Consider the following 24,971-nt stretch of genomic DNA (forward strand, 5'->3'; position numbering starts at 1 on the left):
CACAAATATCATCTGCTACAACTTGAAATCTCCAGCAATAAACTTCCAAACACTCCAAGGGGCTAAGGCAACAACTATGTAATCACTGACATAGGAGTTTAAATCTCCAACTGAATTGTCACTCCTAGGAAAGGCCGAAATAAGCTTGTGCAGGTCTAAAATTACAACAGCAGCACTAATTTTTTTTGAATTTAGCAACCAACAAGACAGCCATGCATGAAACCCTTAATAACATAACTGAAACTCTAACAAGTTCTCATGGAAAGTGGTCACCCAGCGTACCAGAATTGTTTGAAGCAATACATAAACATGGGATCAACCCACCAACTAGGGGATCTTGAAAATAATTGATTTGGGAAGGGAAATCAAGCTACAGAAAACGCCTATGGAATCACTTGATGAAAAATCATGACAGAGTGCAACAAAATCCACAGAGAATCTGTGGTGTCCTTTTTTATAGGATTTGAGACACTAGGAAGGTCTCTGGAATTCTAAGTTTTTAACTTAATCAAATACTCAATTCTGATTTCTATTTCCAATTGCAAAAACCCTAAACAATAGTAATTCCAAATGCATATGCTGAATCGTAATGCAATTGAATAATAATTCCAAATGCAAATGCTGAATGTAATGGAAAATATGCATCATTCCATATACATATGCTTCCAAATTAATGAGAAGGTTGCATAACAATAATTACAATTACCGTTTCTGATATGACAATAAGAACTATGTTTAATGACTTGAATGACTGTCTCCAATACGTACTATTTATCCACGCAGCATATACAGGCTGACATAATGGCAGAGATATCAAGTACAATAGACAATGGTTATGGTACAGGCTGTGTCTGATCCTTTGTTATCTTTATGGGCTGTTACTTGAAGCCATCTCTGATATTACTTGTATTGGTTATGATTCTGGATGGTGTCGTCTCTGATATGAATATAAATACTTACACCTGTGATTGCGGTTAGCAATCAATTATTCTAAGCAGAGCCATCCACAAAGGATGATTATATAATCAATTCAACATTCCATAATGTCTCTTTGCAGTGATACACTATCCATATATGTACATGATCGGTCTAGTGAGGAAGCACAATAGAATGGTCGCCTCTCATCATAATAACAAATGTTCAGTCGCCATTAGTCATTGGTGATTTCCATTAATAACGTGTTGGTTATGTATATTTTTTAGACAAGCTGATTATGAGACTCGATTAGATGGGGAGCACAACATAATGCAATATGATTATGTTAATTTTATGCTGGACAATTATGAGGTAATTCTAACAGATGCGGTTATCTAGAGTCATTGGTATTTTTCATGTCCACTTATAATATAAACACTACCTTGTCATGGTATTATCTCTTGCTCGCATATATATTAAGAAACTCAAATTTTTCTTCAAAAACTCACCAAATTTAAAGAAATCCTATCGACCCGCTCTTATACCATGCTATGGTAAATCAATGTTGGTGTAGTTGTATTAAATAGAGGAGATGAAAACTCATATAGATTTACAAAGACGATGTTTCTAAAAGAAACAATCATGAACTAAAGACGAAAATAAAAACTACCTAATAAATAAAGACTACCTAAGATTAAAGAAACATTATAATATTTTAATAGAACTGTTACCACATCTAGTTCATGATAGGCCATTCATCCATACTTACCTTATTTGAATGAATACTTGATGCTATTAAACATTCATTGCTTATGTTATCAATGGTGTCGTTGATTTCAAATTTATCACTTTGTTCTTTATAAATAAATCTCAATCTTTAATTAAAATGCATTTGAATTGGTTTATTAATGTCCGAAATTGGGGACATTGCAGTTTCCTCCTCTTGATAAATGGTTGACCACAAGCATCTCAAATTTGTCATGATGATTCTTGGATTACAAATGCTGATTTGCCATCTCTGTATTCATCGTGATAAAAGTAAAAATGTGAGTCGTTAATCTACATGAGTTCAAAAGGTCTTCTATCTTAACCGGAACACATTAGTGGAAATACTGAAATGTGATGGATTAATGAGGTGCTTTGTTCCAAATGATTCTTAATTCTTCCTTGATGGAAAATGCACCAGGTTCCCATAGTATGCTTTCATCCCATATCATTGTGGGACTTCAAACTTGTCTCTTCATGCATCTTAAGGAGTAGGTTTTCACGAATTTTGTCCACTTCAACTTCAATTAATGGATTATGAATTAGTTTAAGATTACCTTTGTCTCGAAACTCAATCTCATCTTTTTCCATCCTTTCTTCATCTGATTTCTTTAGGCAACCATTTAAATCATTATCATCCTTATCATTGTCACAATGTTCCGTGAAGTGATTGATCACAATGTTTTGTCTCCTTGATGAGAATGTCTCGTCTATGCTTCTTATCTTTGACTCTGCTTTGTAATGACTTGAGGCTTCATGACTAGTGGCATTCTTTTATTTTTATTTATCTCTCTTTGTATCATCTCCTTCAATATTAGACTTCTCTGTCTAGCTGTCTTGAAGTTCTTGAGCTGGTAACAAGAAGCACTAGTCTTTTTCACACGCATGGCTGCTAAATTTGTTTTTGAAGTTGGAAAAGGATTTAGATTGATAGTTGTATCTCCAATCAATTCAGCAGAACTTGAGGCGTGGTACAAGGATTCAATCACTATCTTGTCTTTCCCTATGCAAGACCTTTGTGATGATGCATAATTGGACTCATGATCATTATAAATTTGCATACTTGATTCAATTGTGATTACATGTATGTAAGAAGAGTCAACTGTTTCTGTTGCTTTACGAGTGTCTGAAACTATTTCATCTTATGGTATCTTTAACTCGATTTTTTTAATGTTCACATTCTGATTTTATGCTTGATGACCATTATTTGATTTGACCTCTTGCAGGGTTCCGTATTTTGTCATTAGACTTCTCTCTTTTGATGTAACCACTTCCAGTGCCTCCATTTTATGTGAGGAATGGATGGGTGAGACTCCTGATGCAATTTTCATGTTGCAATCATTCCTCTCTCGTTCCTTAAGGTGTGCATGCTTTTCAGAGTCCAAGGGATGACTTTTATACTTCTTAGGAGAGTATTTTATTCTTAGATCAATGTATTCCAGACTACCATATAATCAATCATGTCGAAAAGTGTCATATACATCTATCGATGTTTGCTCCTTGCTTTCTTGCTTTTCAACTTGAGACTGAAATGCCTGTTTAAGTGATCTTGAATCTGCTATGGGAGTTTGATTGAATTGATTTCTATTAACTCCTTTGCTGTCATTTTTGGATGTTAGCTTGCTCAAAAATCAATACAGTTCTTTGTCTTTCTTTTCTCTTTGGTAATTTGATCGATGCACTTGTTAATTCTTTCATCTTCTTTCATTTTTAAACCTCTTTTTTATGCTAATTCCATAAGGGTCCGTTTGGCTGCGGGAATAGGAATTTGTTATTCCACACCCCATTTGGTTCTACAAAACTGAAATTAGAATTTGGGTTGAAATTAAAATTTCAGTTAAAATTGAAATTGAGCCTGTTCAGGGATAATATGAGGGCGGGGATTTCTCAGACTTAAAATCTTACGAACCTTACAAACCCTAGTTTCTGCAGAGTTCTCTGTGTGTGCTTCAATGATGGAGCTCTCTGTGTGTGGGAGCATCCAATGGGACTATGGTGATGCCATTGTCTTGTGATTTTTTATGTGAGATGAATTGATGCCAGTGCCATATGTCAGATGAATTGAAGTTAAGGGAGGGCACTGCTTGATCTGGTGTGGAGGCCAATCTAATTGAATGGGTTGCGATCCTAATCAGATCTGATTGATCAAAGTCTACATGCAGAGGTTGAATATATGTCATGGGCACACATGGGTATGCTAAATGGTTAAAGAGGAGAGTTGGACCAGATTTTCTTCCACTTGGTGGGAAGACTAGATTACAGTTACTGGGATTGGGGCGGGTTCTTCTTGAATCGAATTGGTAATTGCTAATGATCAAATCGACTCCGTAATTACTAATGGGCAAATTGAGGAGTTGAAATTTTGGGAATTTACAGATCCCTATTCTAGTTCAATTCTAGGAACCAAACATGCCTTAATTGTTTTTATTTTATTAATCTGAAATATGTTTATCCTACAAGCTGGCAGGATTATAAGCTCTGCTAGTGATTTGTAATGTCCTCTTTTATAGGATTTGAGACACTACAATGATCTTCACAACTTGAAGTTTTTAACTTAATCAAACATTCAATTCTGATTTCTAATTTCAATTGCAGAAGCTATGAACAATAGTAATTTCTGAATGCATACACTGAATTGTACTGCAATGTAATAATAATTCCAAATGCAAATGCTGACTATAATAGAAAATCTGTATAATTTCAAATGCTTACGATTCCAAATCAATAAGGTTGAATAACAAGAATCACAACTGCTATTTTTAATATCACAATAAGAATTATGCTTAATGACCTGAATGATAGTCTCTGATATGTACTATTTATCCCTGCTACATATACAGGCTGATATACTAGCAGAGATACCTCAATGTCAGAGATATTGAGTAAAATAGGCAATGGTTATGGTACAGGTTGTGTTTGATCCCTCTTTATTTTTATGCGGTGTTATTTGAAGCCATCTCTGATATTACTTCCATTGGTTATGCTTCTGGATGATGCTATCTCTGATATGAAATATAATACTTGATCTGCAATTTTGGTTAGTAATCAATCACTCTAAGCAGAGTGATCTGTAAAGCGATTGCTATATAATCAATTCAATATTTCGTAACGTCTCTTTGTAATGATACGATATCCATTCATATACATGATCAATCAAGTGAGTAGGCATGATAGAATGGTCTCTCATCATAATAACCAAAAAATTCACTCTTAGTCATCAATGATTATCATTAATCATGTGTTGGTTATGTGTTGTTTAAGATAAGCCGATTATGAAACTCAGCTAAGTGGGAAGCACACGATAATTGCAGAATGGTTGTAGTACACTATACCAACACATGAATTCAATATTACCACTATCAACATATGCAATTATTGTGATATTGCTATCAAGATTTAACTATGTGATTTTGAGTCAAACTCATTGACCCATGTTTCATGAGTCAAACTTGGCTTGATAGCAATATCACAGTTTGATTTGCTTTGGAAATTATCTCCTACTTATCAATTGATGAGCTTAAGGGGCTTTCGAATGAATGGTTGATAAGGCACAACACTTGGTGAAGGTTTTGCAAATGGGGTTGCAAGCTTTGGGTTTAACCATAGAGGAAACTCTGTAGTTAAGCACGCTCAGACTGGAGTAGTACTGGGATGGGTGACCTCTTGGGAAGTCCGGGTGCTTCACCCCTATGAGCATCACCTAGATCCAATGAGTGCTAAGTGTTCCATTTATTCTCATGAGAGATGGATTTATGTTGAATCACTACTCATGAAACATGGGTCAATGAGTTTGACTCAAAATCACACAGTTAAATCCTGATAGCAATATCACAATTTGACTTGCTGTGGAAATTATCTCCTACTTATCAATTGATGAGCTTAAGGGGCTTTCTAATGAATGGTTCATAAGGCACAACACTAGGTGAAGGTTTTGCAAATGGGGTTGCAAGCTTTGGGTTTAACCATGGAGGAAACTCCATAGTTAAATGTGCCCAGGCTGGAGTAGTATTGGGATGGGTGACCTCTTGGGAAGTCTCTGTGCTTCACCCCTATGAGCATCACCTAGATTCAATGAGTGCCAAGTTTTCCATTTATTCTCATGAGAGATGGATTCATGTTGAATCCCTAATCATGAAACATGGGTCAATGAATTTGACTCAAAATCATGCAGTTAAATTCTGATAGCAATATCACAATTTGACTTCTTGTGGAAATTATCTCCTACTTATCAATATGCAGTTATTACCAGTGACAATCATACCGAGTATTTGTGAGGGAAAATAGTTGTCTTTATTTATTACAAAAAACAATGGTACATGTTTTATGTTCAAGAGTTCTTAAATAGATCTTTGGTTGGTTAAGGAGACCAACAAACACATCCCCTTGCTACCTAACTATCGTGTTAATGTTTGGTAGCTTCAGTCAGTAAAACCTATAAATATAAATATTACATATATAAGTGTGATATATGTGTGTGTGTGTGTGTATGTATATGTATATGCATATTAATTATATATTTAATAGATGAGATATTATATATATTTGTTATTGTATAGTTATAAGGGATAGACATGTCTCATGAGGAGACATGTGTTTCCATGTATCATTTGAAATACATATAAGAGGAGATTGATGCATTTGAAAAGTATATACTTGATTACAAGGCAATGCCATTACATTTGCAGCATATCTTGGAAACCAACATGGTATCAAAGCAGGAATAGAGAGAAAAATAAATTGGTGGTGGAACGAAGATCAAAACACTTGCATTGGTCATAGAGAATACGTGGACAACTGATGCGCATGAGCAACTTATAATACTTATCGAAAAGGCTTTGTCTTGGCATGGCTGTATCCCAGATACATGTATATTGAAAGAATTGATCACTGAATCATTAGAACCTCTAGTTTGATATTTTGTTGTGCTTTGGTCAATTGAATTGGAAGGCCAATGTGGTCTACTAAGGAACCGGCCATTTGCATCATGATTGGAGCAAGATAGAGCAAATTGTCTTCACATCTCCTTGCATGGACAAGGCGCACTGGAATTAGATGGAAAAGGGCCCTGAGTGGCGAGAAGGGAGGATGAGCCAGTCCCCAAATGCTTCTTAGGCATTCACCATGTAGCTGTGAGATAAAGCAATCATTTCCATGTGATGAACGAAGATAGAACTTACCATTATGCTCGATATCTAGATGTTGAAGCCATTCACTGAGGATGAAGCAAGACATATGAAATTAGGGCTCGGGTGAATGGAAAGAACCTGCAACCTAGCGGCCTGCGCATTGTCAATAATAAGGGACCGCAACAACATCGTTGAAGAGGGGTGTCCAAGCCTGGACAAAATGAAATATGCGTGCAAATTTATTAGCCTTGCACAAGATTATGGAAAAGAGGAGTAAACAATAGAGGAAATTATTGAGTATTGCGAACCATATATTTTATTTTGGCACACAAATATGCTCAAGAATAAAATTATATTTGCCAATGGAGGGTAATAATATTTGGTGGTTTGTCTGGAAATATTATGTTCAAGTGATGTATGTTGGCTTACAAATACGTCTACTTATACATCTTTCTAAATAATACTACGCCTAATTGGAGAGAACGATGGGTACTAAGAAGCCTTAAAGTTTGTTGAATTGACGATGGGTAACATTGGAGTAGTTCATATTGATGACATATGTAATGCTTACATATTTTTGATGGAGCATCTTAAATGCACAAGGTTGTCATATTGCTGCTAAATTATCGACCACCAAGGTAAGTAGAACTATGTTAATAGTTATTTAATAATTTGAATTATTATAAATATTATGACTTTTCTTAATATTGTCAAATTAAGAATATAAAATATAATTATAAATAGTGAATATGATTAATTATAAATAAAATGTCACTTGAACATTAAAATAAGTATTACTTCAAGGGATGAGAGAATATTACCTTATTACGATTTTATGAATAATTGATTATTCCCATTATTATTATTATACTTGAATATAGATTGGGAAATTTGTGAACTCAGATTATTATGTAGCATTAATAAGAAAATGATATGTTAAAATATAGATTAAGGTAGATCTATATTACATTGAAATGATTTTATTATGGAGAATTATTATTCTTGAGTATTTTACTTAACTACTGAAGTCTCTCTCTTATTTGTATTTATATATATAAGAACTATGTGCCTTGATCTTTTCTTCTGAGAATATTATTGCAGGAAAAGGAAGATTGCTTTCAGACTCAGAGGGAGTTTTGACACAAGTAACATTGGATGAATAGTTATGAAGATTGATATTGAGAAGTCTGAAAGTCCATGTATGTGCCTAAATGGTTTTAATAGGCCTGCCCCTTGTGTACATCATGAGGAAGTGACGACTTCCAAATGATCGTCACTTGTATTTGAATTAGTTATTGAAAGGTGACGATCTTTCAATAACTTAAATCTATTATGATGGATATCTTACGATGTCTATGTAGATCATAATAGATTATTCTTCGCATGGTGGATGTTTATATGGTATGCATTATGAAAATGCAAGTACACATACCTTATGAACATTTAAGCACCTAGTGAATGTCAAATGAGTTGACATTCACGAATGTCAAAAGAGTTGGCATTCAAATATCAAATGAGTTGATATTCAAAGTCAAATGAGTTGACTTTAAAATGTCAAATGAGTTGGCATTCAATAAACCAGAAAGTCAAATGAGTTGATATTCCGAAACCATTTTTACATTGAGGTAATATGTTGTTCAAATTTTTGTTTATCCTCCCTAGCTAAGAGGGAGTGTTAATGTTTGGTAGCTTCAGTCGGTAAAACCTATAAATATACATATTACATATATAAGTGTGATATATGTGTGTGTGTGTATGTATATGTAAATGTATATTAATTATATATTTAATATATGAGATATTATATATATTTGTTATTGTATAATTATAATGGATAGACATGTCTCATGAGGAGACATGTGTCTCCATGTATCATTTGAAATACATATAAGAGGAGATTGATGCATTTGAAAAGTATATACCTGATTACAAGGCAATGCCATTACATTTGTAGCAGATCTTGGAAACCAACATATCGAAACCTTCTCATAACTATTCTTAAGCATACTATAATAAACTAATGTTTTATTATGGCTCTACATCAATCCCCCCTCAAAATAAGTTATCTTCCAGACGACTAGACCAAAGAAACTGAATAATTACATTACTAGGATGTAGGGTGGGAGACATCCTTAAACTTGAGGTGCGCTGTTGCCGTAGAAGTTGTACTTCCCGTTCTGCGGCCAACTGCTTAGCTCAGACTACTTGCAATAGTCGTAAGGCGTCCATTCGGGCCTTTTTTGTTAAAGCTAGTTTTTTTTGCCTAAGATGCTCTCTCCAATTCCCATTCTTTCTTAATTTTTCTTGCCATCTCCTTTGCTTATAGTTCTATGAATGTCTTTCTGAACATTCCCTCCATCTGTCTTAGTAACTGCATAAGGGGTGGCTTCTCTGTGAATGTGGCTATGATGCTACTTGCCTTCCATATTTCTTCTGCCTCTTCTTGCCCTCTTTCATTTTCCATGAGGATGCTCCATTCTTCATTATACTCCTTTTGCATAAAGTTTAGAAGGGATTTTGTTACCTTCACAATTGTGTCCATATCTCGTGCCTTAGACGACATCCTTTGCTGCCTATACCATTTCTTGTAATCCTGTTAAGAAATTTTCAGCCTTCTCTCCAAGTGGAAGTACCTTCTTTTCTACGGTGCCTGCAATATGCTCCTTTGTGCTTCCATCCTATCATCTTCTATAAAGTAGCTGAAGGTGTGAGTACTTCCTTTACTTCCATTTGGAATATCTCCAACAACTTATCTGCCTCATTTTAATCTTTTTCTTGACCTGGACTATTCTCTTGGTGGTTGGTATTGGGTTGTTCCCCTTGGGCCCTTTTTCTTTCGGTTTTCATTCGTGCAACCATTAGGGCAATTGGCTGAGCTACCTCTACCCCCTTGGTGGGGTGATCTTGATAGTATGTGGTGTCTTCCTATGGGCTCGAAGATCCAATACCTTGACTTGAGGTATCTGTTCTGCAGGAACCATTTGTGCCACCGAAGACAATTGTGCAACTGTTAATGCTCTCCGCCTATCTTCCCAGTCAGGAAATGCCCTCCCTATCTGTGTTGTATGGCTGCCCTCTTCTGTATGGACTCTTCCATTTCCTCCAGCTGACAATGTACAACTAGCTTCTCCATCTTCCTTATAGGATTTAGTACACCTACCCCTGGTGCAATCCTCCATTGTATGACTTGTTTCATGTTCATCCATACAGGCTTACTCCTAATGTACGAATATGATGTCTTCCTTGTGTTGTATGACCATCCTAGATGTATGGTTGTCTTCCTCTTGGCATACAAACATCCCAACCATACACTTGTCTTTCTCTTGGTGTATTGTTATCTCAATCGTACAGGCATGTTCCTCCTCAACCTTACGATCTTCCAACCTCTTTTTGATTTCAGCTTGTTGTGGTACAACGCTTGGCAATGGTCCTTATTCAACTGGAAGAAATGCAACATTCATTGGTATTCCTTTGAATGTTTTGGCTGCCATGCGGAACTCATCTTCTTGGGAGGCCGAAGAGGATTCCTTTGTACCTGAATTCTCACCTTCCGTTTCATCATCATCTGAGCCTTTTTCGTCCTCTGTGTTTTGTGTTTGGATGAAAACTTCCTGTCTTCTCCTTTTACTTCGAGGTTCCCCACTTCATATTCCTAATGTATCCATATGCTGTTGAGAAATTTAGCTTTGTAGTGAATTGAATATCATACTGAGATGATATCTCTTCATATACTTGAGAACATAATGTGTTTTACAAATCTTCCCTAGCTAAGAGGGAGTGTTAAAGTTGTAGCTTCAATCGGATTGATTCGATAGACATTATTGTTATTGGAAATCATCATTTTCTATATATACATATTCATGTAATAGTAATAGTAATATATATATATATATTTCATCTTCTTAGTCAATAGTCGACACTTTACTTGAAGTGCTTGAAGATTCATCTACCGAGCCATCCCATGATTGATTTTCAAAAAACTCCACATCTCTTGAAATGATGATCTTCTTAGTGATTGGATCACACAACCTACAAGCCTTTGATTCTCAGCTGTAACCTGTGAAGATGCACTTAACACCTTTGTCGTCCAACTTTTTCCTTTGTTCCTTTGGCACATGTGCATATGCTACACATCCAAACACTTTGAAGTGCTCAACTGTCCATCTATGTCTTGACCATGCCTCAAGAGGAATCTTGTTATATACTGCCATTGTAGGACACCTATTTATCAGGTATATTGCTGTTTCTACAGCTTCTCCCCAATAGTCAGTTGGGAGTCCCTTTGCTTTCATCATGCTCCTTGCCATTTCAACAATGGTCCTATTCTTCCTCTTAGCCACTATATTTTGCTGTGGAGTATAACTGGCTGTAAGCTCCTTTTTGATGCCATTTTTCTTGCAAAAATTTATAAACAAATTGGAGGTATATTCCTCTTCTCTATCCTACCTTAGGACTTTTACATAATGTCCACATTCTTTTTCAGCCAGGGCTTTGAATTTCAACAAATTTATCAAATGCTTAAGATTTTCTTTTCAAAAAATACACCCATGTCTTACGACTGAAATCATCTATAAATGTCATAAAATAAGTACTCCTCCCAATAGAAGTGGTTTGCACAGGGCCAACTAAATCAGAATGCACCAACTCTAATGGTGCCTTTGCCCTTCTAGAATTACTAGGATTAAAGGGAAGCCTATGTTGCTTACCCAAAGTACAAGCCTCACATTTGTCACATGAATTTGCAATGTTTGGCAAACCATCTACCATTCTTTTCTTGGTCAACAAATTTAAACCAGCAAAGCCAAGATGTCCATACTTGAGATGCCATAGCTTGGAGGGGTCTTCAGACATGCTCCTAAGAGCTGATTGCTGATGTACTATTGTACATGCATACTTGGGAGGTGCAGCAATGACTTCAGAAGAGAAACATGTCTCTATCTTTAAGGGGAACATCTGTTTCTTTGTCATTTGGATTGTTGCTAAAATCTTCTTACTTCTATCTGTAAGAATTTTCCTTAGGGCAAAATAACACCAAGATCAAGAAGCTCAAACACAAGCACAATATGAACCAATAATGGATGATTAGAATAACAATAATGAGAATATCATATGTGTACATACACACTAGAAGTGCATGTATATAAAGGCATCTAGAATGACTAGGAGTTAGCAAAGTGATAAGTCTTACAACTAAGCACATGTCCACCAAGAGTGGATTATCCTCTATTGAGCACAGAAGTTAGTGTGATGATGAGAGGATAAGATTACATAGGTGTATCTTGTAAAGAGATGTTGTAGACACCATGTGCTCAATTAGAGTGCGAACAACTGTGTCGTCTACATGACAACTCAGATGATTATGCAAACTCCTGTGTTATCAACAAGACAACTCATATGACAACGCATAGTTTGAGTCTGTATAATCAACCAATTGAAGTCCAGTACTTGCTGCATAGTGTATCCCATGTGTATGTGTACCCTGTATGTAGTGCAAGATGCGTTTGGCAGCCTTCCAATGAAGCTCATGTGGCTCTTGCATGAAGTGAGAAACCATGCCAACTGCAAAAGCTATGTCAGGGCGTGTATGTGTCAAGTAGATGAGACTCCCAACCAATTGTCTATACAATGTAGCATCAACAAGTGGAGTGGAACACTTGGCTTCTAACTTAACACCTAAAAGAAAGGGAGTAGAAGCAGGCTTACAATCACTCATGCGAAATCGAGCAAGTAGATGAAGAGCATACTTGGGTTGTGAAAGTGTAATCCCAGCTAAAGACTCTGTGATCTCAATACCAAGAAAATAATGAAGTAAACCCAAGTCGGTCATAGCAAATCTGTCCTACAAAGAAGTCTTGACATTGAAAATGATGGATGAAGTACTTCCTGTAATGATCAAGTCATCTACATAAAGCACGGGTATCAAGTGTGAGTCATCCCTTTGAAGAATGTAGGCATTTGAATCTGAATGATACTTGGTGAATCCTACTGAGAGTAGGAAGGAATCCATCTTGGCATACCAAGCCTAAGGAGCCTGCTTGAGGCCATAGATGGTCTTTTTCAACCTGCAAACCAAAGTATTATCCTGAATGAAACCCTATGGCTGCTCATACAAATCTCTTCAAGAAGATCACCATTCAAGAATGCACTCTTCACATCCATCTGATGAACAACCCAACCATGAGCTGCAGCAATAGCTAGTTTCAAACGAATGGAGTTCATCTTAGCTACCGGTGCAAAGGTCTCAGTATAGTCAATACCAGAAACTCGTGAGAAACCTTTAGCAACCAGTCTAGCCTTATGCTTATATCTGCTGCAAACTTAGTCTGATAGATCCACTTACACCGAACCAACTTTCTTCCCTTAGGAAGAGGAACTAAGTCCCAAGTGTTGTTTTTCATTAAAGAATTATATTCTTCCTCCATGGCCTTGTCCCATTCAGCAATCCCTGATGCTTCCTTAAATGACTATGGATTTGAAGCAATGGCAATATAAGCATGTGGAAATGATTTGTGTTGTGACCTTGTCCTCCTAGTATCTGAAGGATTCCCCACCATTGAACCTACTAAATCAAGTGTTTGTTATGCCCAACAAGGTCTAGTGGAAGAAGAAGAAGGAATATCCTCAACTATTTGTGGACCCTGCGAAGGTGGTGTCTTGTGAGTCAAAGTTGAAGGAATATCTTCTTCCAAGTCACTATCATCACTATCATCACTTTCGATGAAGGAGGAAGGAGGAGTTGAAGGAGCCAAACTTGGACAAGTCTCTTCAAAGTGACTCCTCTCAAAGAAAATTTCATGTGTCTCTGGATCCATGAGTTTGTATGCCTTAAGGTAGTTAGGATATCTAACAAATATACAAGGTTTTCTTCGAGGTTCCAATGCCTTCCGTCTTTGTGGAGGTATCCTTGCCCATGCTAGACAACCAAAAACTTTAAAGTGTTTTACACTTGGTTTTTTGCCACACCAAGCCTCAAAATGTGTAATTCCATCTAAGGACTTATGGGGACTTCTGTTTTGGATGTAATTGGCACAACACATGGCTTCTGTCCAAAATTTTTGATCTAAAGACTTATGTTGTAGCATACAAGTGGTCATCTCCTTAAGGGTTCTATTCTTCCATTCAGCAACACCATTTTGTTGTGGAGTGTATGCAACTGAATGTTGAAGATCAATACCCTTATGAGTACAAAAGTCTATAAGCCTTGAGTTCACATATTCCCTTCCATTATTTGTTCGAAGAATCTTGATGGGTTTCCCTGATTGCTTCTCAACTTGAGCTTTGAAGGTGATAAACTTATCAAACACTTCACTCTTATGAACTAGAAAGAAGACCCAAGTGTAGCGTGAAAAGTCATCAATGAAGGTGAGAACATAGCAAGCCTTTCGAAATTATGGTACTAGAAATGGGCCAGCTACATCACTATGAACCAATTCAAGAACAACAGTAGCTCTCCAAGACATACCCTTATCAAACTTCTCTTCGGGATGCTTGCCTGCTTCACAACCTATACATATAGCCTCTGAATACTTGACTTGAGGTGGACCAATGACTATATCCTTGTTGCTAAGTTGTTGAAGGTAGCGCTAATTGAGATGTCCAAACCTCTCATGCCATAGTTTACTTTGTGCATTTGAGTGGGTCAACAAGGCAAGGGAAGTAGACTTAGGCACAAAATGAGAAAAATAATAAAGTCTTGTCTCATGATTAGCCTTTCCAATTGCCACCATAGAATCATCCTTTAGATTTTTCACCACAACTGAATCAGGAAGGAATTCCACTTTGTTGCCACATCCATAGTGAGCTATTTGGTAGATTGAAAGAAGGTTGGTGCTAAGGTTGGGAACATGAAGAACATCCTTGAAGACTTCATTGTCCAAGTCAACATAAACTTTTCCTTCAACTTCCACTTGAGTGTCATTTCCCTCATAGATATAATGTACATGTAATGGTTTCAAAGAGGAAAAATGCAACCTTGAAGCACCTGTATGATGTGTAGCTCCTGAATCAAGAACCCATTCCTCAAAATTGTTTGTACTTGCTACCAAAGCTTGTCCCTTACCTTTTGAAGTGGTTGAAGATCCCTTATTCTTATAGGCATTTGGTACATCAATTTTATGTTTCCTCATTAAGTTTAGCAACTCATCAGTTTGCTTATCCTTACACTCATGTTCATCATGATCATTCTTCTTACAATAGGCACAAGTTTTCTTCTCCCTTTTGTTGAAGTTGTTCCCCTTCTTATTGGTTTTGGCAAAAGACTTGCCTTGCTGTGAAGAAGATTGCTGTGCGGAGGAAGATTGATGCGTAGAGGAAGATTGTTGCGTATCATCTTGTGGCTTAGCCTTCCATTGCTTTTGCTTCTTGTTGGAATTTTTACCACCTTGATTCCCTTGATTAGCTACCAAGGCTTTGGTTTTGGAAGATTGGAGAATTCCCATATTCACTAACTTTTCATGTTCTAAGACCAGCATTCCTGAAAATGACTTGAATGAAGACTTAGTGAAGGCACTACCCATTGTTAACTTGTGAGTATTATAACTGAAAACAAAAGCTACATATTCAAGAGGAAGATGAGTCATCATATGTTTGATCAACTTTCCATCCTTGATGGGTTCACCACAATCCTTAAGTTGTGCCCTATACACATTTACTTGGGTAAGATAATCTTTGATGGTGTCGAAATTCCCAAGATCCAATTTGAGAAGATTGTCCTCAATGGTGTAGGCCATATCTTCATCTACTACCCCAAACGATGCTTCGAGTTTATCCCAGACTTCTATTGGATTGTTAAGGTTCTTGATGTGATATTTGATAGGATCTGAGATATTATTTAACAAGGTTCCTAGGGCCATTTCTTGTTTTGATGCCTAGTCTTCTTTACGAGACTCATCAGCATCATCATCAGGTTTCTTTGCTGCACCAGCTACATAATGTAGTAAACCTTTTTCAACCAATGGTTCCTTTATCTTTTCTTTTCAAGTAGCATAATTATGTGGAGTTAATTTAGAGAAAGAACCCATAATGCAAAAGAAAGAGCACAATATCAAGGAGACACAAGAACACAAGACACACCCCTCCTTTTCACTCAATCAAAGAACCCCCCCAAATGAATGCTTTAAGCACTTTATATGTAGTGCGTTTACAATAGGCCACTTGTCAAAATGGACAAAAGTGGACTTCTGAATTTGCTGTTTATAACCTCCACTTGGAGTTCAAATCTAGTACTTAGCAATGTAGCTCAGATATACAACTTTTGAAGTTTAATCAAAGCAATACAATGCAAAAAAGGACCTATTTCTAAAAGTGGTATTTTTGTCCACACAAGCCTATAATCTGATTGCAGATTTGGAAAGTAGACGAAAAATTATGCACTTTCAAAAAAATAGACCTTGAATGTGTCCAGATGAGCCCGAACTAAGCCTTTGAAGTTGCAAAAATCAGAATTTGCAAACTGCAGAAAAATTTAGGAACAAAGATCTTGAACATCTTGCACCAATGTGTAGATCACAAAATTCTACCCCAAAACAAAAAAAATTGCTTGAAAAAGGGAGTCCGTATGAGGGAGATATCGCTGTTTGAAAATCACCTCTGTAATTATTTTTCCTGAATCGACACCGTCACACCTCCAAAAATCAATTGACTTTAGATTTTACCTTGGATGTCCGATTTTGATGAAACAAAAGTTGATTTGGGAATTTTTTGCCTTTCTGAATATGATGCCAATATTTGATTTGCACCAACAAGCTCCAATCTTGTCCTGCAAAAAAAATCTCTCCTACTAGCCTAAAAGGCCAATTTTTTCGTAGAATTTTAGAAATAAAGTGCAAATCCGAAAAGCAAAAATGCAGAGACGCAAAAATATTCAGATCTGAAAAATTAATTGCATAGATCTAAAAAGATCATACCAATTTTGCAAATCAGGCTTTCGGGTTTTGGTTTGCAAAATTTTTTGCCTCAGATTTGACTATTGCCTAGGGTAGGCAAATTTATAGTCAAAATTCACCGAATCGATCCTCCGGATGCAATGGTGAGGTCCACTTTGGCTCTAGACGCTCCCAATAACTGCAGATACTTCGGATTTGAATCGTGGTCCTCTGAGAGGTGAACCAAAAATGGTCTTCAATGGCTATGTGAAGAGAAGCTCCCTCAGCTCTGGTACCGTGTAAGAATTTGCCTTAGGGAAAAATAACATCAAGATCAAGAAACTCAAACACTAGCACAATATGGACCAATAATGGATGATCAGAATAACAATAATGAGAATATCATATGTGTACATACTAGAAGTACCTGTATACAAAGACATCTAGAATGACTAGGAGTTAGTAGAGTGATAAGCCTCACAACTAAGCACATGTCCACCAAGAATGGATTATCCTCCATTGAGCACATAAGTTAGTGTGATGATGAGAGGATAAGCTTACATAGGTGTATCTCGTAAAGAGATGTTGTAGACACCATGTGCTCAATTAGAGTGCGAACAACCTTGTTGTCTACATAACAACTCAGATGATTATGCAAACTCTTGTGTTGTCAACAAGACAACTTATATGACAACACATGCTCCTAGGTGTCTATAGGATAAATAATAAAATAATGCATTAACCTAAGTAAACTTAAGTAAAGTGTAATAATAATTAATTATTTACACTAACACCATCCTTTTCATGAATGATACACTTGTCATTTTCCATTAGCACCTTGTAACCATTTTGAATGAGTTGTCCAACACTCATCAAATTGTGCTTAATACCCAGGGCAAAATAAACAGTTCGTAGCTTTTTCTCACCTTGCTTGGTGCAGACCATGATAGATCCTTTGCCCACAGTGAGAATGTTCCATTGTTTCCCATTTTAATTTCAGACTTGAAATTTCTATCAATGAAAATGAACTTTCATTACCACTCATGTGGTTGCTGCAACCGATGTCCAAGTACCATACCTTAGGGCTGCCTTTTTCACCAATGTTACACATGATGAAGGTTGTGGGATTGTTTGCATTTTCCATATTCATATCAACCACATTTGTATTGTCTTGACTGATCACCTTGCTTCTTCCAACATTCACTTGCATAATGCCCAAATTTAATGACAATAATAGCATTCTACATTACTCTTATTGGAGTTGTAGTTCTTACCTCGTCTAGATTTGTTTTGAGAGCTGCTTGCTCCCTCTTGATTACTTGCTCGTCTTGAGTTTTCTCCTCCAACATTCCTTTGACCATTTCTTCCATGACCTCTATTTCTTGAGCTTTGAAAGCTTGCTCTTGGGAAGATGTAGTTGACTTGTTAATCCGGTGCTCATGGGTTTTGAAGAGTTCCCATCAAGTCATCCATTGTCAATGTGGTGAGGTCCTTTGCTTCCTCAATGGTCATCACAAGATTGTCATACTTTTGAGGTAAACTCCTCAATATCTTCTCCACTATTCTTTGCTCTTCATACTTTTCTCCATTTGATTTGCACTAGTTTATCAAAGTAGAGATTTTTGAGCTAAAATCCGCAATAGGTTCATTATCCTTCATTTGAAGGTTCTCAAATTCCCTTCTAATCATTTGTAGCTTCACTACTCGAACTTTATGAGTTCCTTTGAAGTTTTTCTCAGGAATATCCCATGCTTCTTGTTGGTTCTGAAAAATGCAGATTGGAAACCCAAGAGCCTGCCACTTCTCCGATAGGACTACTCAATCAGTTTTGGCCAACGAACGGGAATACTTCTTGATTCCCCTGCACTTTAGGCTCCGCTACACCCAGGCAGGTAAACCTTCACCTTAACACTGATTGTCCGATTCAAGGTTTTTCTATAGCGAATTTAAACTTGGAGTTCTCCGATTGGCAAGGTCCTCGAACTCGATGAAATTGAAACTGGATGCTGAATATTTGATAATTGAATGTTTCGTATAAATTTTGTAAATAATGGAATTGATGCTTGTAGAAGGAATATGTAGATTTTCTGACTTCAATAAAAAAACCAGTGCCTTTGCTCATCCGGGCGATAGAGTCAACTTCGGTGAACTTTCACGTACAACTTCATAATGTTCAATGAACTTATACTGGCAACAATTTTAATAATCCAGATGCGACAGGCCAATTATAATGCAATCTTAAATTAGTCCAGATTGAATTTTAACTCCGCTAAGAAGGAGACACACTGGACAGAGGTATGGAAACAATTTAATATTTCACAACACCTATGATCAAATCTAAAATGCTAATTGACCATGTCCACTTATCTTATATCAAAATCATATACATAATTCTAAAATATAATTACGAAGGACGATTCGCCTTAGTTTAAATCTCCATGCCATTAATGATAAACAAAGAACATTTTTATTTTATTATTGAAATAAAATAATAGAATTTACATTACAAAGCCATATTGAGCCCTTATTCCTCACAAAAATATATAAATATAAAAATGCTCCTTCTCAATATCTGAATGTCAAATGTGTCTTCTTGAATATTTTTTATTGTTCAAATGATACACCTTTTATATCTCTAATACTAAAGGAATGTGACCTTTTAAACCAAAAAGTTGTCTCTCTTCAAAAATAAAATACACCTCTTCTTAATTTTAAAGGCTACCATTATTAATCACATTCCTTTACAAATTATTATATTCACTTATCGGACATCTTTATTTTTTTATTTATATTCTAGCACCACTTAATAGTTGATTATTAATAATAAAACCATTGAAGGTTTTAATTTCTGAATTATCAACGATAATTGGCTTCTCTGGGGCTTGCGTGTTAAATACGGCTTCCTAAATTATTCTCGCCAAGGTATAATCTTTGGCAAATGCGAAATATAGTCTCCCGTATAAATTTGGCATGCTTATGGTTCATGTGTGAGTTCTGGTCTTTATTTAGTTCAGACCATGTCCAATTTCAATGCTGACGGCAAAGAGGAGATATAAGAAGTGTTTGAAAAACTTCTACACAGACTTCAGATGGCAGCGTCTTCATCCAATGGCATCACGTAGGAGATATTGTCACCAATCTTCATGGCCTTCCGTCACAGTTCTGCTGCAAATTTCTATCTTGGACATTAATGTTTATCACCTACGTAGTCACATAACAATTATTTATCGATGGCAACCTGGAAAAATCGTTTTTCATAGTTCCTTCCAATACTCACGGCAACAATATAATATATCTGGTATTTCTGGGAATTCTGGATGAGTTTCTCCATTCTTATCAAGGCTCTTCACTTTGTTCCCAAATTTCCTATCTGCATAACTTTAATATTTATGAGTCTCTAATGGTTAACAATACCATTATATATGGATTGTTCTAATTTCTTCATTGATCTTGAACACTGTACCTTCTAGTGCTTCCACTGATCATTTTTCCTTCATACATATTTTATCGGGTTTTTGTGTTTGCCGGCAATGTTATTCCAATATCTCCAGGCTGTCCTGTAAAAGTCTTCTCTTTCTTTTTGGCCTTCACTTCTGCTACAGTAACTGGATCCAACACTCACCAGCGTGATATGTTAAGGCCCACAACAAAGGATTTTCCTTTTCATCTACAAAACTCCTCATCATGTGGCGTATTGAATCTATTGAAACAATGGTTGTGATTCCAAGTCTGCTAGCCAAGTGAACCTTTTATCTGCATTTAGGTTAATGGAAGCCAATGCAATAGTAAAACATCTATGCCTGCTATCAATGGTTTTTTCATGATATCCTGGTAACCATAACAAAAACTTCCTCATCAAGAGACTCTACTTCATATTTGATATTTCCACTTCATCTTTCTCTGGAGCAACTGTGTGGCTAAACTTTAAGAATCTAGAATACTTCGACTTGAATAGTCACAACACTCTCAGGGCTTTAGATATACATCTTCCAATGCCCAAGTTTCAAGTTTATTCATTCCTCTTTGTGCAGTCATAGATATTATCACTGTTACTTGATTTTCTTGAAGGCTGCAAATCTAATAATTATAGTGAATCTAACTACATAACTTGCTCAACTCATTAATATGAAAGGGTGAGGATGGCATGTCTCCTACAATTAGAAACACCACTTTTAACAACTTGAACATCAACACATCCGAGACTCAACAAATGTCAGACCCGTGAATAATCTGCGGTTCAAATCTGGCATCAGCAATATGTCTTTTAAGTCTTGAACATTAAACCTCAAATGGAGGTCCTTAATTCACAAAATTTTTAAGCTCCATCACTTCCTTTGAATGGTTAGCTGCTGCTGTCTTAAGAAAAATAGTCTTTGGCATTGCTGCCTCAATCAGGCTTAGGGCTTTTGCATCCCTTCTTCTTGACTCCTTCAGCTGAGTCTCCTATATATATATATAATACAAATTATTATTATTAAATATATTAATTAAATGATAATTAAACCTTAGAGACATGTCTCGTCTCATATTTATATGAGATCCAGATATGCATTTGGAACATACCTATAACAATGGCAATGTAATTACATTTGCAAAAAACTGATCCATGTTACTTAATATATGCAACCAATATGTCATTTCCGGCTTGTAGGGTTCTGCTCTACTAGCAAGGACAAACTTCCTCCAATAGGCAATGATGTGATTAGGCATATACCTTTTTTTGTGCCTTAGCTCCAAGAATTCCTTCAACCTTTTTTGAGAGAAATTGTGCCAGCTGTATACTCTCCACATGTTTAATCCATTTACCAATGATAACATCCAGATGATTATGTCAAAGGTTCAACTCGCCCTTGTGAGGTTACTCTTCACCAAGTCTATGTAATGATGCCTTTTTTTTGGGACATTTGAAAATTAATTGCCCAACCCTATTTATATTGATACTAACTTGAGGACTTAATACAAGTTATTAAAGTCGATTTAATAATTAAAAAAGGGGAGTCAATAAGAGACAAACTGGAAAAAGACAAGGACAGTATTGAAAAATGAAGAGTCAGGCAGAGGGATATGAAAAGTCCCCAGGTTGTGTTTAAAAAGTGGAGGAGCTCATTTCAGCATGCTTGGATTTGATTTGGATATTGAGCTCTCTTGGAGAGTCAATTGGAAGCTTCAGCTTTTAGCCTGCTTGGAGGACGAAAACCCACAAGTCAGAAGATGGTGGATGAAAACCCATCGTAGCAAAGGCGTCATTTCAGGTGTCTTACTTGTACTTATTTGTATCACTGATTTTTCAGTACTTCCAATCTGACTGTATCTCTATTTGTAAGATTGGATTTGGGTGGTAATAAGAGTTATTGTATTGCTGGTGTATAATGCAATAGCAAATTTGAGGTTGTTTAATTTGTGATATTGGTGAAATTGCTGGTTTGGGTTGAATATTTGATAAAATCAGTGCAATTATTTTGCTGCTCTTTATTATGTGATTTTCATTTGAGAGTTTGGAGATGATACGAAGCCGAGGTACTACAGTGGTATCAGAGTAGTTTATCCTGCCATCTTGTGTAATTTATTGGAAAAACTAGCTTTCAAAATTTTCCATCAAAGGATTTATCAAAATGGTTTTACCAAAAATTATCATCGGTGCTGAAATTATTTTCGTGGGTGATTTTTTTAATATCATTGGGCGGTACCAAGGAGTATAGTATTTTCTAAGTTACCAAAGAAAACTATTGCCAAGGTGGCATTGATGGCAGGAGCTTTGGAATATTTTAATAATTTGTTTTTGAACCTAATGTATGTTTGGGTGATATAATTTTCGGTAACTAACGAGAATATATATTCGTGGCTTAAGGTTTTCAATTTTTATTTTTAGAACATACTTTCATAAGGCTCTATGGTTAAAGACTTGGTCATTGGTTTCATAGAAGTGACATATTGCAGTAGAGAAATTGGTGTACTTTGTGGCTAAGCCAAGAAGACAATATTTTGCATTCCATGTTTGGTATTTGCTCATAGGGAAGTTTAACAAGTAATTGAGAATCTAAAGCTCTAATTGGGGATTACAAAAGTGGATGAAATATTTGGCGAAGAAAGATATGTTTGAAAACTTTTTATGATGCTTTGTGCACCTATGGAGTGTTGACTTTGCTTCAACACATGAGGTTCTTGGATGAACCCATTATTGAAAAACTAGTACTTAATTTTGTAAAATTGGTGTGGGTGAGAAGTGTTATTTTTTCTTACAACATGTTAGGGTCCCACTGGCAATAAAAAGAAGAGTCGGGTTGCTCAAGGAAAACATATATTTCCGGCAAAGGAAGTCACAAAGTAAATAACGGACAGAGATCGTTCTTTCCATTTATACCAAAAGAAAATTCATACAAGAGTGAAAGCTATCTAGAGAGTTTGAGTTTTTGCAAAACACATACGACAATAACATGTTCATATTGGTCAATTACTGACATCCGACTATAGAGTTTTGTTAGAATCTTGAAGGTAGAAGGAGTAGGAATTTTAAAGACGATTCTCTTTGGAAAAAGCAATTCCCATTATTGAGGATAGTGTCGGGGGAAGTTGGAAAAGCTTTTTTTTATAGCATTTATCAAGTTTTGCTTCAGTATTGAACTGGCAAGCAAATAAATAATCGTGCCGAATTTTGAATTCTATATTTACTACCATTTCAAGGCATTCAAAGTTTAAGAACTTCAGGTTTATTATTATTTGCTTTGAGCATTATAACAACTATAGCCTATAGTCGTGATAATCTTTACGATGAATGGAGAGTGACAACACTGTATATTGATTTCCGGTGGCCCTTTCTAGGATCCAAATGAAGCTGCTATGTCTTGCAAGCTCGGGGTGTCTTCAGCAGTTGGAGTAGTCTTTGGCATAACATATTGCTTGTACTTTTTCATAGTGGTCAGGAAGAATTATTTCCTACTCGTGGATACCTATTGCCGTTACAAATTTTTCTGATAAATTGTTGCATTCGTATCATATCGGGTTAAGCAGAGACTTTATGACCCACATCAAGAGGGACGTTACTGTGGAGCTCCTTGCCGTCAGATGAAGACAAGTTGTTGATGATTGTCGAAAAAGGAGTGTAATGTGTCTAGAAAAAAGTGGTGACAGGTCTTAAATGCTCCAAGAAATTGTCTATGAAAAAAATAAGTTCAAAATAAAGTCTTCTTTCCACAATCCCGTTGTGAATAGAGTTTGGAGTTTTGTGTAGAGAATTTACAAAAGTGTTGGAGAGGATAAATTGTTGTTGAGCTCCTGGTCATGATTGTCATTTCTCATTGAATATAAGAAAAAGCTTTAGGATCAAATAGATTTTACATATGGATTTGACAATAGGGTGTGTTCATATTCAATTAGTTTACTTATCACACTAGGATAAACAATCCTTTCATAAGTTCTATGTGATAAGTAGGATTTTTGATGTCTTGAGCTATGGTGTCTTTTTTCATTTTTCTTTTAGGCCTTCTCTCTATCCTTTTCCGTTTTTCTTTTAGGCCTTCTCTTTAAATAGCCACTCGCTATTAATTTGTTTCTATATTATCATATTGCATAGATTTGTATTTCCTCTTCTAGATTTAGGTTGTGTAGGATTTAGTGCCTCTTTGTACAAGACATTGCTAATAGTAACTTCCTATTACTTCAATTTTTACTCAATCAAAAAAAAAATTACTATTTCAAAAGTGGTGAAAGAAAAAAGATACTTTCTCTATTTATTAGGAAAAAAGCTATTTGCAGAAGTATTTTTGATTCAACCTTTTTTTTTATGATTCACTATTACTAACAAGGATCTTAGCCAAAAGAAAGTATGCAGGAAAAAATATCCGATTACTTGAATATCAAACTTTGGGATCGCGAGGACATAATCAAGCAAGAAATGTAAAAAGCAATTAAGCTTCAAAAAGAAGTTTACTAACGAGAATGCAAGTTGAGTTTCAGTAATGTAAAAAGGAGATAGATCAAAGATGCAATAATGATGTACTAAATACTAAGTTTTGTCTCTAATGTAAGAGAAGGTATGCCTTCTCAAAGTCCTTTGCTAAAAAACAAAGGCAATTGTATCATAAAATAGAGAGGATGTTCCTGTCTCAGGGTAGACTGGGACTTTTCTTCCTCGTTCTTTTTTCCTCAGTGCCTCCACTTTGAATGGGGATAAACAACAATGTAAAATTTATAAATTAATCAACATTGGCAAAAGCCTTTTATTGATAAAAGAAAAACAAAAAAAATGTATATTATATTAATATTATATAAATTAGTGCCTGCTTTAGAGGATACGTTGGTGGCT

At 35.9% G+C, this 24,971-nt stretch overlaps 1 protein-coding gene across 2 annotated transcripts in view; it reads left to right on the top strand.

Moving 5' to 3' along the window:
* LOC149567514 (GPI transamidase component PIG-S-like protein) overlaps window positions 1–24,971 on the top strand; it is a 148,575-nt gene that overhangs the window by 95,625 nt on the left and 27,979 nt on the right. The window lies entirely within an intron of this gene.

The sequence above is a fragment of the Cupressus sempervirens genome, chromosome 3 (assembly GCF_028749045.1).
Source record: "Cupressus sempervirens isolate cs-2001-9-10 chromosome 3, ASM2874904v1, whole genome shotgun sequence".
Lineage (NCBI taxonomy): Eukaryota > Viridiplantae > Streptophyta > Pinopsida > Cupressales > Cupressaceae > Cupressus > Cupressus sempervirens.